Genomic DNA, 13069 nt, shown 5'->3' with positions numbered 1-13069 from the left:
TTCTCTTCTTCTTCTGGGACCCCTATAATTCGAATGTTGGTGCATTTAATGTTGTCCCAGAGGTCTCTGAGACTGTCCTCAGTTCTTTTCATTCTTTTTTCTTTATCCTGCTCTGCAGTAGTTATTTCCACCATTTTATCTTCCAGGTCACTTATCCTTTCTTCTGCCTCAGTTATTCTGCTATTGATCCCATCTAGAGTATTTTTAATTTCATTTATTGTGTTTTTCATCGTTGCTTGGTTCCTCTTTAGTTCTTCTACGTCCTTGTTAAATGTTTCTTGCATTTTGTCTATTCTATTTCCAAGATTTTGGATCATCCTTACTATCATTATTCTGAATTCTTTTTCAGGTAGACTACCTATTTCCTCTTCATTTGTTAGGTCTGGTGTGTTTTGACCCTGCTCCTTCATCTGCTGTGTGTTTTTCTGTCGTCTCATTTTGCTTATCTTACTGTGTTTGGGGTCTCCTTTTCACAGGCTGCAGGTTCGTAGTTCCCGTTGTTTTTGGTATCTGTCCCCAGTGGGTAAGGTTGGTTCAGTGGGTTGTGTAGGCTTCCTGGTGGAGGGGACTAGTGCCTGTGTTCTGGTGGATGAGGTTGAATCTTGTCTTTCTGGTGGGCACGTCCACGTCTGGTGGTGTGTTTTGGGGTGTCTGTGGCCTTATGATTTTAGGCAGTCTCCCTGCTAATGGCTGGGGCTGTGTTGCTGTCTTGCTAGTTGTTTGGCATAGGGTGTCCAGCACTGTAGCTTGCTGGTCGTTGAGTGATGCTGGGTCTTGATGTTGAGATGGAGATCTCTGAGAGATTTTTGCCGTTTGGTATTACGTGGAGCTGGTAGGTCTCTTGTGGACCAGTGTCCTGAAGTTGGCTCTCCCACCTCAGAGGCACAGCCCTGATGTCTGGCTGGAGCACCAAGAGCCTTTCATCCACACAGCTCAGAATATAAGGGAGAAAAAAATAGAAAGAAAGAAAGAGGATAAAATAAAATAAAATAAAGCTATTATAATAAAAAATAAGAAAAAAAATTATTAAGAGTAAATATATTCAGAAAAAAATTTTTTTTAATTTTTAAAAATAGATTTATTAATTTTTTATAGTAAAAAATAAGAAAAAAATTTTTAAGAAAAAAATTTATTAAGAAAAAAAATTTTAATTTTTTAAAATAAAAAATATGAAAAAACTTATTAAAAATTTTTTTAATTTCTAAAAATAGAAAATATGGAAAAAATTATTAAGAAAACATATATTAGGAAAAAAAAATTTTTTTAAGTTAAAAAAAAAAAAAAAATGGACGGACCTAACCCTAGGTCTAATGGTGAAAGCAAAGCTATACAGACAAAATCTCACCCAGAAGCATACACATATACACTCACATAAAAAAGGAAAAGGGGAAATTAATATATCCTGCTCCTAAAGTCCACCTTTTGAATTTGGGATGATTCGTTGTCTATTCAGGTATTCAACAGATGCAGGCACATCAAGTTGTTTGTGGAGCTTTAATCCGCTGCTTCTGAGGCTGCTGGGAGAGATTTCCCTTTCTCTTCTTTGTTCGTACAGCTCCCAGCGTTCAGCTTTGGATTTGGACCCGCCTCTGCACGTACGTCGCCTGAGGGCGTCCGTTTCCCGCCCAGACAGAACAGGGTTAAAGGAGCAGCTGCTTCGGGGGCTCTGGCTCACTCAGGCCGGGGGAGGGAGCGGTACGGAGGAGGTGGGGCGAGCCTGCGGCGGCAGAGGCCGTCGTGACGTTGCAGCAGCCTGAGGCACACCGTGTGTTCTCCCGGGGAAGTTGTCCCCGGATCACGGGAGCCTGGCAGCGGCAAGCTGCACCGGCTCCCGGGAGGGGCGGTGTGGAGAGTGACTTGTGCTCGCACACAGGCTTCTTGGTGGCGACAGCAGCAGCCTTAGCATCTCCTACCAGTCTCTGGAGTCCGCGCTGATGGCCGCGGCTCGCGCCCGCCTCTGGAGTTCCTCTAGGCGGCGCTCTGAATCCCCTCTCCTTGCGCACCGCGAAACAAAGAGGCAAGAAAAAGTCTCTTGCCTCTTCGGCGGCTGCAGACCTCCTCTTCGGCTCCCTCCCGGCTCGCCGCGGCACGCCAACCCCTTCAGGCTGTGTTCACGCCGCCAACCCCAGTCATCTCCCTGCGATCCGACCCGACCGAAGCCCGCGCCTCAGCTCCCAGCCCCGCCCGCCCCGACGGGTGAGCAGACAAGCCTCTCGGGCTGGTGAGCGCTGCTTGGCGCTGAGCCTCTGTGCGGGAATCTCTCCGTTTTTCCCTCTGCGCCCCTGTTGCTGTGGGATCCGTGCTGATAGCCGCGGCTCGCACCCGTCTCTGGATTTCGTTTAGACAGCGCTCTGAATCCCCTCTCCTTGCGCACCGCGAAACAAAGAGGCAAGAAAAAGTCTCTTGCCTCTTCGGCAGCTGCAGACTTTTTCCTGGACTCCCTCCCGGCTAGCACCAAAGCCCGAGCCTCAGCTCCCAGCCCCCGCCCGCCCCGGCGGGTGAGCAGACAAGCCTCTCGGGCTGGTGAGTGCTGGTTGGCGCCGAGCCTCTGTGCGGGAGTCTCTCCACTTTGCCCTCCACACCCCTGTGGCTGCGCTCTCCTCCGTGGCTCCGAAGCTTCCCCCCTCTGCCACCCGCAGTCTCTGCCCGCAAAGGGGCTTCCTAGTGCCTAGAAACCTTTCCTCCTTCACGGCTCCCTCCCACTGGCGCAGGTCCCGTCCCTATTCTTTTGTCTCTGTTATTTCTTTTTTCTTTTACCCTACCCAAGTACGTGGGGATTTTCTTGCCTTTTGGGAGGTCTGACGTCTTCTGCCAGCGTTCAGTGGGTGTTCTGTAGGAGCAGTTCCACGTGTAGATGTATTTCTACTGTATCTGTGGGAAGGAAGGTGATCTCCGCGTCTTACTCTTCCGCCATCTTGCCCCTACCTCTAATTTTTTAAATATAAGCATTTGTGTACTTGGTTTCTTGGCATTCTAAAATATCATTTCAGTCAGTGCATAATATTTCATCAAGAGAAAGCACAATAATTAACCCTTTCATCATTTGTGAATATTTAAGAGGCATGTATACCCTTAATTTTTTTGTAGTGTAATGATTTTTAATTTAATTTTATTTTATTTTATTGGTCGTGCCACACGGCATGTGGGATCTTAGTTCCCTGACCAGGGATCGAACCTGCACCCCCTGCAGTGGAAGCGTGGCGTCCTAACCACTGGACCACCAGGGAATTCCCAGTGTGGAGATTTTTTAAAAACATAAATCTAATCTGTGAGTTTGAATTAATTGCAATTTTCAGTTTGGTGAATAAAGAGTTGGTTAAAACAAAGTTAGGGATTCTACAGAGGACTGTTGACACAAAGGGGGAAAAATCAATTGGATATTATATTTTTTTCGTAGTGAAATACAAAATATTCAATTATCTTAAAAATTCAGAACAAGAAAAATAAACATTACTTAATAATTAAGACAAATACTCCAAAGTATACTTTGGTTACTTAAAACCTTTGAACATTGAGGAGAAAGGAATAAAGGAAGGCAGACAAGAGTGAAGTGGAGATGGGTGCACTGTAATCTCTGCTGTTTTTCCTGTCTCTTCTTAGCTGGAAGATTGTATCCATCACCCATAGAATTCAACCTATATAACTGCTTGGTACATTTCTGCCTTTTGGGAAGAGAGAATGGGAAGGCCCTAAGTCAAGTCAGCTGCTGTCACTTTAACTTTGCAGCCTCCTTCTTGCCCCTGATGTGTTGTCTGGTTCCCCTGTGCATGAGTCTCAGCCTTGTGTCCTAAGACAGGTATGCTAGCTCCTATGGGGCTGGGCTTCTTCCCGGTTTTTTTGTTGATTCAGTTCTACCCATAAGAGTAGATTTCTATTATTAGCTTCAGGATCTTTTGGATGATGGGTAGATCTCTGGATCTTTTGTTATTATATTCTGTACATGTACTGGAGTTCCCATCTACTGTTGAATTTTCCAGTACTATAACTGACATTAACCTTTCCTGACCATTTCGGGCTGCTCAGGTCTAGCAGCTCACCTGCCTTGCCTGTGGATGGATATTTATTGAGTCTTCAGATGCGGGTCATCTCAGTCTAGTCCATCTCACTGCCTGCCAAAACCTAGGGACAGCTCAACAAAGCTCAGTATAGAGTGGTGCTTAAAACCATGTTAATTATCTGTTTGTTTGTTTGTTTTTTAATTTTTATTTATTTATTTATTTATGGCTGCATTGGGTCTTCGTTTCTGTGCGAGGGCTTTCTCTTGTTGCGGCACGTGGGGGCCACTCTTCATCGCGGTGCGTGGGCCTCTCACTATCGTGGCCTCCCTTGTTGTGGAGCACAGGCTCCAGATGCGCAGGCTCAGTAGTTGTGGCTCACGGGCCCAGCTGCTCCGCGGCATGTGGGATCTTCCCAGACCAGGGCTCGAACCCGTGTCCCCTGCATTGGCAGGCAGATTCTCAACCACTGCGCCACCAGGGAAGCCCAATTATCTGTTTTAAACATTTAAAAACTATTCAACAGGCAAACTTTTGGAACCCCTTTTAACAATAGTTTGCATAATTAACCATATTATTAAGCAGAAAGCTGCAAAAGCTCTAGTACTGGACAGGATAGTTTAATAACTCATTTTAAATGATATGCAAAAGGTTATCATCCAAGTGTTAAGAGTCAAGGGAAGATGAGAGTAAGTCATGTATGAGAAAAGGACACAGGATTTAAAATCTGAAGGACTCCCTCCTTGTTCACTATGACAGTGGGCTAGATAATTAACAACCACGAGCCTCAGTTTCCTCATCAGCAAATTGGTGATAATAGCCATCTGAAGGGCTGAGGGAGGATTAACCTAAATAATGTAATGGGCTTTTTGATAGTTTATTGCATATAAGTAATATTTTTCCTATGTACAAGCCCTGTGAAAAGGTCCTAAGCATACCTGGGGCACATTCTGAACTTGGCAGGCTGTGACCTAGGGAGCAATTCATTTATGCACTAAATATTTTTCAGCTTTTCAAAAATATACTCCCCATAGTCAAGTGGCTCACCATCTGGTGAACCTGGGTTGGGGGAAAATCCTTATAAATCAGACTAGAAGGCAAATACGAACCATCCCCCTGAATGATGTAACTTGTAAATGCTAAGTGTATTGTTTTGGATCAGATGACAAATTAGATTCAAAAAGTTGATATTCTCTATATGGTTTTATTTGCTCTGGGCATTAAAACATGCAGAGATATAAAAAGGAAGGAAAGAAGAAAGATCCAAGCTGACAGGTATTGATTGCTCTGATTGTGGAGGGAAAAAGGACTGCTGGAAGGAGGAATTTTCTGCACCTAATTTGAAAGTCTAAAAGGCCAAAGAGATACCTCTCTCTGTGTCTTTATTCACTCAGCAAACATTTCTGAATCCCTGTTCTCTGCTCTGTCTTCTGTTAGGTTCCAGGAATTCAGAAGCATAGTCTCAGCCCTCCTGTGTCTGACTGAGAGGCACATAAGGAAATCATCACAATACAAGGTGTCAGTCAAGGTATGTACAAAGACTGTGGAAGCACGGAAGGAAAACAGTCAATTTTATTTACTGGGGTCATGAAGGCACTTTGGGTCTTAAAAAATGATCTAGATGTCACCAGAAATCTAAGAATTTTCCAGACAGATGAGACTTAAGTAAAAACATGGGATGTGAAGAAATTATGTGACATATGTAGGAACAGTGTAAGATACGGGAGAGGGAGGAGGGGAGGATTAGAGTCAGAGATATAATTTGAAGTAGTCTAAGTGAGTGGTCAGCAAACTATGGCCCATGGGCTAGCCCACCAATTGTTTTAGTAAATAAAGTTTTATTGGAACACAGCCACACTCACTAGTTTAGGTATCATTTTCAGCTGCTTTCAAGCTATTACAACAGAACTGAGTAGATGTGAATGAGAACATATAGTCTGCACGCCAAAGTATTTACTATATGGCCTGTAACAGGAAACGTTTGCTGAATCGTGGTTTAGTTAATAAACGGTAAAGACTAAACTAAGGAAGTAGCATGCAATGGAGAGAAAAAGGCAGATTTGTGAAGCATTTTAGAGAGGAAGATTTTTTTTCCCCAAAGAATATATTTATTTTTGTTGCTCTTTTTGCTTTTTATTACTACATACCCCTATAAAAGTAATAGATATTTATTGTAAACAATTTAAATAATGCAGTGTGTATAAAATAGTAGAAAAATTCAAACAATAGAAAACAGTAAAAAGAAAGTGAATGTCCTTAGGGGCAACAATTGCTAACAGTTTGAGTTATATTTTTTTTCCAAGGCTGTTTCATGCATATATATTTATTCGTATTCATTTGTTTACTTTTATAAGTGGGGTCATTTTATACAGACTATTCTATAATCTGCTTTTATCACTTAACAGTATATCACAGATATCTTTCCATGTCATGGTATATACGTCTGTCTCATGCCCATTAACAGTCTTATATTTTAAACATTCTTTTGTAGAAAAGTCCAGTTTAATTAATTCATTCTAAAGATATTTATTGAGAAATGTAGTGTGTATCTATGCAATTGTCTTCCTAGTGTTCCCGTCCATGGATCTTCTGAGAACTACTCCCTTTGTCTCCAGTTGTATACCATGACAGCTGTCATATTAGTAGTTGTTAATCCAGTTTCTTGGCCTCCATTCTTTGGTTCAAGTGCATGCATTTAACACAAGTCAGCTATGGCAGAAATAGCTAATTGTCACTAAAATTTGGGTTTCCATTTTCACAATATGGTTGGAGAAACTGAAGCACAGGTCAAATAATGTCCAGATACTAGAATGTGTTTTGCAGAGAATGCCAGCTCTCCACCAAAAGCTGTTCTCCCTTTCTTACTGGGTATATAGATAGACTATATTTCCTAGACTCTTTTGGTTATATGTGGTCGAAGTAACTAAATGAAATGTGAGTGAAAGGAATGCACTCCATTATATTAGTTATGTCTTGCTGTGTAACAAATTATAGCCTAAAAGAACAATAAACATTTCATAAGGGAAAACATGCATAAGGGAAAACACTCTGCCATGTGAACACTGCTGTCACTGGTGGTTTGTTAGCATCAAGACCTGGCCCTACCCAACAGCCTAGAGGTGCCAGTGCTGGGATGTCTCAGGTCAGACAACTAACTGGGGGGCGGGGTTTGGGGGACATAGCCCCACCCATCAGCAGACTGGCTGCCTAAAGACTAAAGAGCCCACAGCCACCTCTGGACACGCCCCTAGACACAGCCCTGCCCACCAGAGGGCCAAGACCCAGCTCCACCCACCAGTGGGCAGGCACTGGCCTCTCACACCAGGAAGCCTCCACAAGCCTCCAGACCAGCCTCACCACCAGAGGGCAGACACCAGACACAGGCCAGACCCTACCCTGGGGCCAGCAGGGCCCTGGCCCTGCCTACTAGACCAATGCAACCTTCAGGACACTCCGGACCCTATACCCAACTGTGTCAGGAACCGGCCCCTTCCCACTAACGATCTGAAATGAGCTCTGGGATCCCTGGGCCCTGCAGCTAGACTCCAGGAACCAGCTCTGCTGTCAGTAGTCCAGCACTAACCCCAGGATCTGTCTTCACCGCCAGTGAGTAGGCAACAGCCCCAGAGTCTTCAGGACCCTGATTCTGTCCACCAGTGAGCCAGCGACCAGCCGCCTCGTGACCAGGCCCTAGTAAACAGCAGCCAGCAGCATCCGTACAAGGCGGGGCCTGGCAACCAACCAGACTGGGGGCCAACCAAGCCTACCAGACAGCCCACCTTTTGGTGAAGGTGTTTAGAAAATGGAATTCTCATACACTGTTCCCGGGTATATAAAAATGGTACAACCACTTTTAACGACAGCTTGCCAGTTCTGAAGAAAGTAAATATACACTTTCTGTGTGATCCAATAATTTCATTTCTAGGAATTTACCAATAGAAATTAAAACAGGTTTCCACACAAAGACATGTACACAAGTGTTCATAGCAATATTATTTGCAATAGCTGAAACTTGGATACTGCTCAAATGCCTATCAAAAGGTGAATGAATAAATAAATTATGGAATATCTTACAGTAGAATACTCCTCAGCAATACACTTGGAATTACACTTGGTGATATCTGCTTCTCCAGCAGGGGTAAACATAGAAGACAGTAGTGTAGAAGACAATTCAAAACAAAACAAAACAAAAAACAGCAAAACCTTTTGAAAGCAGCTTATGCCAAAGAAGGTTGTTAGCAGTCACAGGAGAATGATTACTTCAGCGGAGAGTGCGAGGGGAGGGCTGTGTAACTGAGGCTGGGACATGCTGTCTAGCATATTTTTACACAAAACAATGCGTAACACTGAGATGTGCTCATCTGCAAGCATTTGATCTACTGTCATATGTCTGTTGAATATTATCTGTGTTATTGGCTTTCCTTTTATTTTAATAATAATCTCATGTTTCTATATTGTGTCCATTGAACTTAGATGTGAGGAATTGGTGGGGAGTTGAGACTAGTTTTTCAAGGAAGAGCTTTAAAAGACTGATGCCCTTTTTAAGTAATTTGAGTCTCCCATGGTGGAAGTGAATTGGAAATAAATAATTTTCTGTCACATTCTACTATTGACCTGAACTATAGGATTTTAAGTAAATGATCAAATATCTCTGCCCTTTGAAATTGTGAGTATCTAATTAACCACTATTAGTCATGCTTCAACTGTTCTGATCTTTAAATCTCAAAAATACAACTCCATTCTGAATGGGGTATGCTAGCATGAAATACCAGAAAACCTTCTTTGGACATAATATGTTCCCACTCAGGTAATATAAAATCAAATGCAGACTTTGGCTTATGTGCTGTAGTTTCCTTACCTTGAGTTGGAGAATGCTGTTTATAAAATAAACTCCTTTATAGAGTAGTACATATAACATTTTTTGACTCCTTCCTGTCAAACCAATTAGACACTTTTCTTGTAAATACAAAAGATAAAAACTCCAGGCAGCCTAGGCTTGCCTCATATTGACCACATTCAATGATTTTGCTATTAACTTTCTACAAAGTTAGGAAATAAGGATAAGAAATTGGCTTAATAATAGTATCCTGTAGTATTCCTTGTACTTCTTTGTCAATATTTGTGCATGACTTTTGACCACCTGCCTTGTTGCTGGCTTTCTAACCGTCTGTGTTCCTAGACCTATTTGTTAGTATAGTCTAATATAAATCTCTTGGTCTCAGGTATATCTCTTTCTCTGAAAAAAACCCTAAGTCATGGTCATAATTCTAATTCAGAGACCTCTGTTTGTTTCAGGTTATGAGGAAAACAGAGCAGAGAAAAAAAAATTATGGGCAAACATTTCAAAAATATATACCATTAGTCACAGAGAGTATTTGGAGAGGTTGCATGTAATTCTGTGTAAACTATCAGCACTAAAGGAAAGCAAATAAAAGTAATGTCCTGCTAAGTTTAGGTCCATTGACCTCTTCCTGACAGGAAATTCAAAGGCAATTCCAGGAGATTTCAGCAGAAGGTTACCTAACTATGTATGTGGATAAAACTTAAATGCTGGATTCAGGTAATAGCACTTCTGATCAAGTAAATTTAAAGAAAAACATGCTGAACATCTACCATAAGAAAGGACCTGGAGAGGTAAAAATAATATATATAAGATTTCTGTCTCATGTAGTTTGTACAGTTATAGTAACAGCTGGTACCAGAGTTCCTTTTGAATTTACTGAGGAAATGCTTAGATAAAAATCACTTGACCTGGAAAATGAGATCCTAAGGGCATGGATTATCAGGAGTCAAACAAAGGGGAAAGCTTAACTTCTATTTATGATATACAATAATTTGAGAAAAGGGGGAAGAGTACAACAGAGAGGGAGAGAAAAAAATTATAGGTGAGTATTTTAAAAGCAGAGATGTCTAATATTCCTTATTCTGAAATGTGAACTCCCTGCTCAAGCTCCCCAAATCTGCAGTAAAGTTTTGGGAGTCCTGTTTTACAAATTGAGAGAAGGGACTGATTTCCTCAACTGGGTTTGTATTAGTTTCTTACTGCTGCTATGACAGATTAATGTAAGTTTAGTGGCTTAAAATAACACAAATTTATTATCTTATAGTTCTGGAGGTCAGAAGTCCAAAAATGGGCCCCATAGGGCTAAAACGAAGGTATCAGTAGGGCTGGTTTCTTCTGGAGGCTCTAGGGGAAAATCTGTTCCATCTTTTCCAGGTTGTAGAGGCTTCCCATATTCTTCGGCTCGTGGCCCTTTCCTCCCCCTTCCAAGATAACAGCATCACATCTTCAAATTTCTCCCTCTGATCTTGGCTTGTGTTGTCACCTCTTCTCTGACTCTGACTCTCTTGTCCTCTTTCCATTATAAGGACCCTTGTGACCACATTGGCCCCACCTACATAATTCAGGTTTACCTCTCCATCTCAAGATTCTCTCTTTTTTAAAAATTTCTTATATGATGTTTTGGTTTTCTTTTCTTTCCTTTCTTCTTTTTTTTTTTTTTTTGGCCGCACCATGTGGCATGTGGGATCTTAGTTCCCTGACCAGGGATCAAACCCTTGCCTGGGAGCATGCATAGGGAGCATGGAGTCTTAAGCACTGGACTGCCAGGGAAGTCCCCATCTCAAGATTCTTAATCTCACACACACACACACACACACACTGTCTCACAAAGATCCTTAATCACAATTGCAAAGTCCCTTTTGCCACGCAAGCTAATATATTCACAGGTTCTGGGAATTAGTATGTGTACATTTTGGGGGGTCTATTACTCTGCCCTGTGGGGAAGAACAGAAAGTACAGGTAGAACAGTGTCATGATCTGTAAAATGCACCAATCCAGTGGAAGCAAGGGGCTTGAAAGCCAGAGGGAATCCTGAGACTGTGCCTTTCATAGTTTTTGAGCAGGGCAATAACATGACCATAATATCTGTGCTTTAGGAAGATAATTTTGTGACAGTATAAAAGAGGGACTGTAGCATCAAGATAAATAACAGAATAGTTAAGTAACAGTTCAAGAGAACAATAGGTTTGTCACAAAGCAGTACATGATTAATTACCAAATGGATTCTACAGACAATAATTACTATTGGAATTTTTAAAACATAAATTTGGATAATGGTGATTCGTGAAACTGTTCTAATAAGGCCAAGGACATGAATTTGATTTCTTTGTGGGTCAGAATGTTCTATGGCTGAGTTAAACACTTAATCATGACCATCTTGCAACTGGGGGGTGGAAGAGGCATAAATAAAATCAAGTAAGAAAGCAAGTTAGAGTAGTACTAATATTTCATTTCTACTGAGAAAAATCCCAGTCTTTATGTCCTTCTGATGATAGGTTAGCACTTTATCTATTAAAGATGGTAGGTTACGAATATAATGAGAAAAAATGGGTTTTGTAAGATTTACCTCTGTAAATCTAAATACATTTTATCATAGACATGCTTGTAAAGATTTTGATCATAGACATGCTTCTAAAGATTTGTGTAAATAAAATTTATGTAAATTCCCTAATATTTCAAATCTATTTCTGACATGAATTTTATGAATAATCAGTATGCAATTTTTTCCCTGAAGAGAAAATTTATATAAGCATAAATATTATGAAGTTTGCTTGATGAACATAAATTTAGAGCAAATTTGGAAAGGCCAATGATTTAATGTATAGAATATGGGCTATGAAATGTAACAGTAGATGTTTCGATTAGTTGTATGGTTTTATGTAATTTAACTTCCCTGAGTCTCTGGTTCTGTTTTATAAAATACAGGTAATAATGTCTATTTTTAGGGTTGTTTTGAGGATTAGAGATTGTATGTGTATTGTAGGTAGAAGATATTTTTATCAGCTATTATCCTGATTCAAATGTTCAACATCAGTAGCCATCTCCATAACAAGGACACACCTGCTATTAGACCCAGGTGGTTTACATTTAAAATATGACTTCAAACAATCTCATGATGGTATCTTCTCTCATCACTTTGAAAATATTTTCCTTATGTTTTCTGTCTTCCATTGTTGCTGTTGTCAGCTGTCCGTCCAGTTGTCTTTCCTTTGTTGGTAACCCTGTGATAAGGGTAAATCACAAATATTACATGGGTAATGTGAACAGTTACAAGTGTTGTGGTTTTAACATGGTGACAATGAACCAGTTGCTCCTAAAGGTAAAGAAAACTCTTGCTGATACTAGGGAGATTTTTTTCCTTTGAGACTTTGTAAAAAAAACATGTAATGAACAAAAATTCTCGATATTTTCTTCCCTAACTACCTTAAAATAGGCCCTCATCCTCCATTACTATATTCCCTTATTCTCATGTAATTTTTTTCATAGGACTGATTGCTTCTTTTTTTATATATATATTTTATTTTATTTACTTTTATATTTTTGAACTTTATTTATTTTTGGCTGCGTTGGGTCTTCATTGCTGCGCACGGGCTTTCTTTAGTTACGCCGAGCGGGGGCTACTCTTCATTGCAGTGCGCAGGGTTCTCATTGTGGTGGCCTCTCTTGTTGCGGAGCACGGGCTCTAGGTGCACGGGCTTCAGTAGTTGTGGCATGTAGGCTCAGTAGCTGTGGCCCACGAGCATAGTTGCTCTGGCATGTGGGATATTCCCAGACCAGGGATCGAACCCGTGTCCCCTGCATTGGCAGGCAGATTCCCAACCACTGCGCCACCAGGGAAGTCCCAGACTGATTGCTTCTTGACACTGAGTTTTATTTGTGTGTATTATCTTTCCCTCTACCTCCCACCCCTGCCCCAGAATGTTAGCTGCTCTATCACACCAACTAACTTGAGTCTTTGGTGGCTCTGTTCAAAATAAGGTTTCTGAGTATATTCGTTTGCTAGGGCTGTCATAACAAAATACTACAGGCTGGGTGGCTTAAACAGAAGAAATTTATTTTCTCAGTATTCTGGAGGCTAGAAGTCCAAGATCAAGGTGTCGACAGGTTTAGTTTCTCCTGAGGCCTCTCCCCTTGGCTTGCGAGTGGCCACCTTCTGGCTGTGTCCGCACATGGCCTTTTCTCTGTGCATGTGCACCCCTGGAGTACCTTTCTTTTATAAAAGCACCAGTTG

The 13069-nt window shown here is 41.4% G+C and overlaps 1 long non-coding RNA gene across 1 annotated transcript in view; it reads left to right on the top strand.

Moving 5' to 3' along the window:
- Nucleotides 1-13069, top strand: part of LOC132376349 (uncharacterized) — a 327639-nt gene that overhangs the window by 28706 nt on the left and 285864 nt on the right. The window contains exon 2 of the long non-coding RNA XR_009506277.1: nt 5433-5523. This is a non-coding gene — a long non-coding RNA (uncharacterized LOC132376349). The remainder of the gene's footprint in view (nt 1-5432; nt 5524-13069) is intronic.

Source organism: Balaenoptera ricei, chromosome 12 (genome assembly GCF_028023285.1).
Source record: "Balaenoptera ricei isolate mBalRic1 chromosome 12, mBalRic1.hap2, whole genome shotgun sequence".
Lineage (NCBI taxonomy): Eukaryota > Metazoa > Chordata > Mammalia > Artiodactyla > Balaenopteridae > Balaenoptera > Balaenoptera ricei.
The sequence above is the reverse complement of the archived record's forward strand: the minus strand, read 5'-3'. Positions and strand labels throughout refer to the sequence as shown.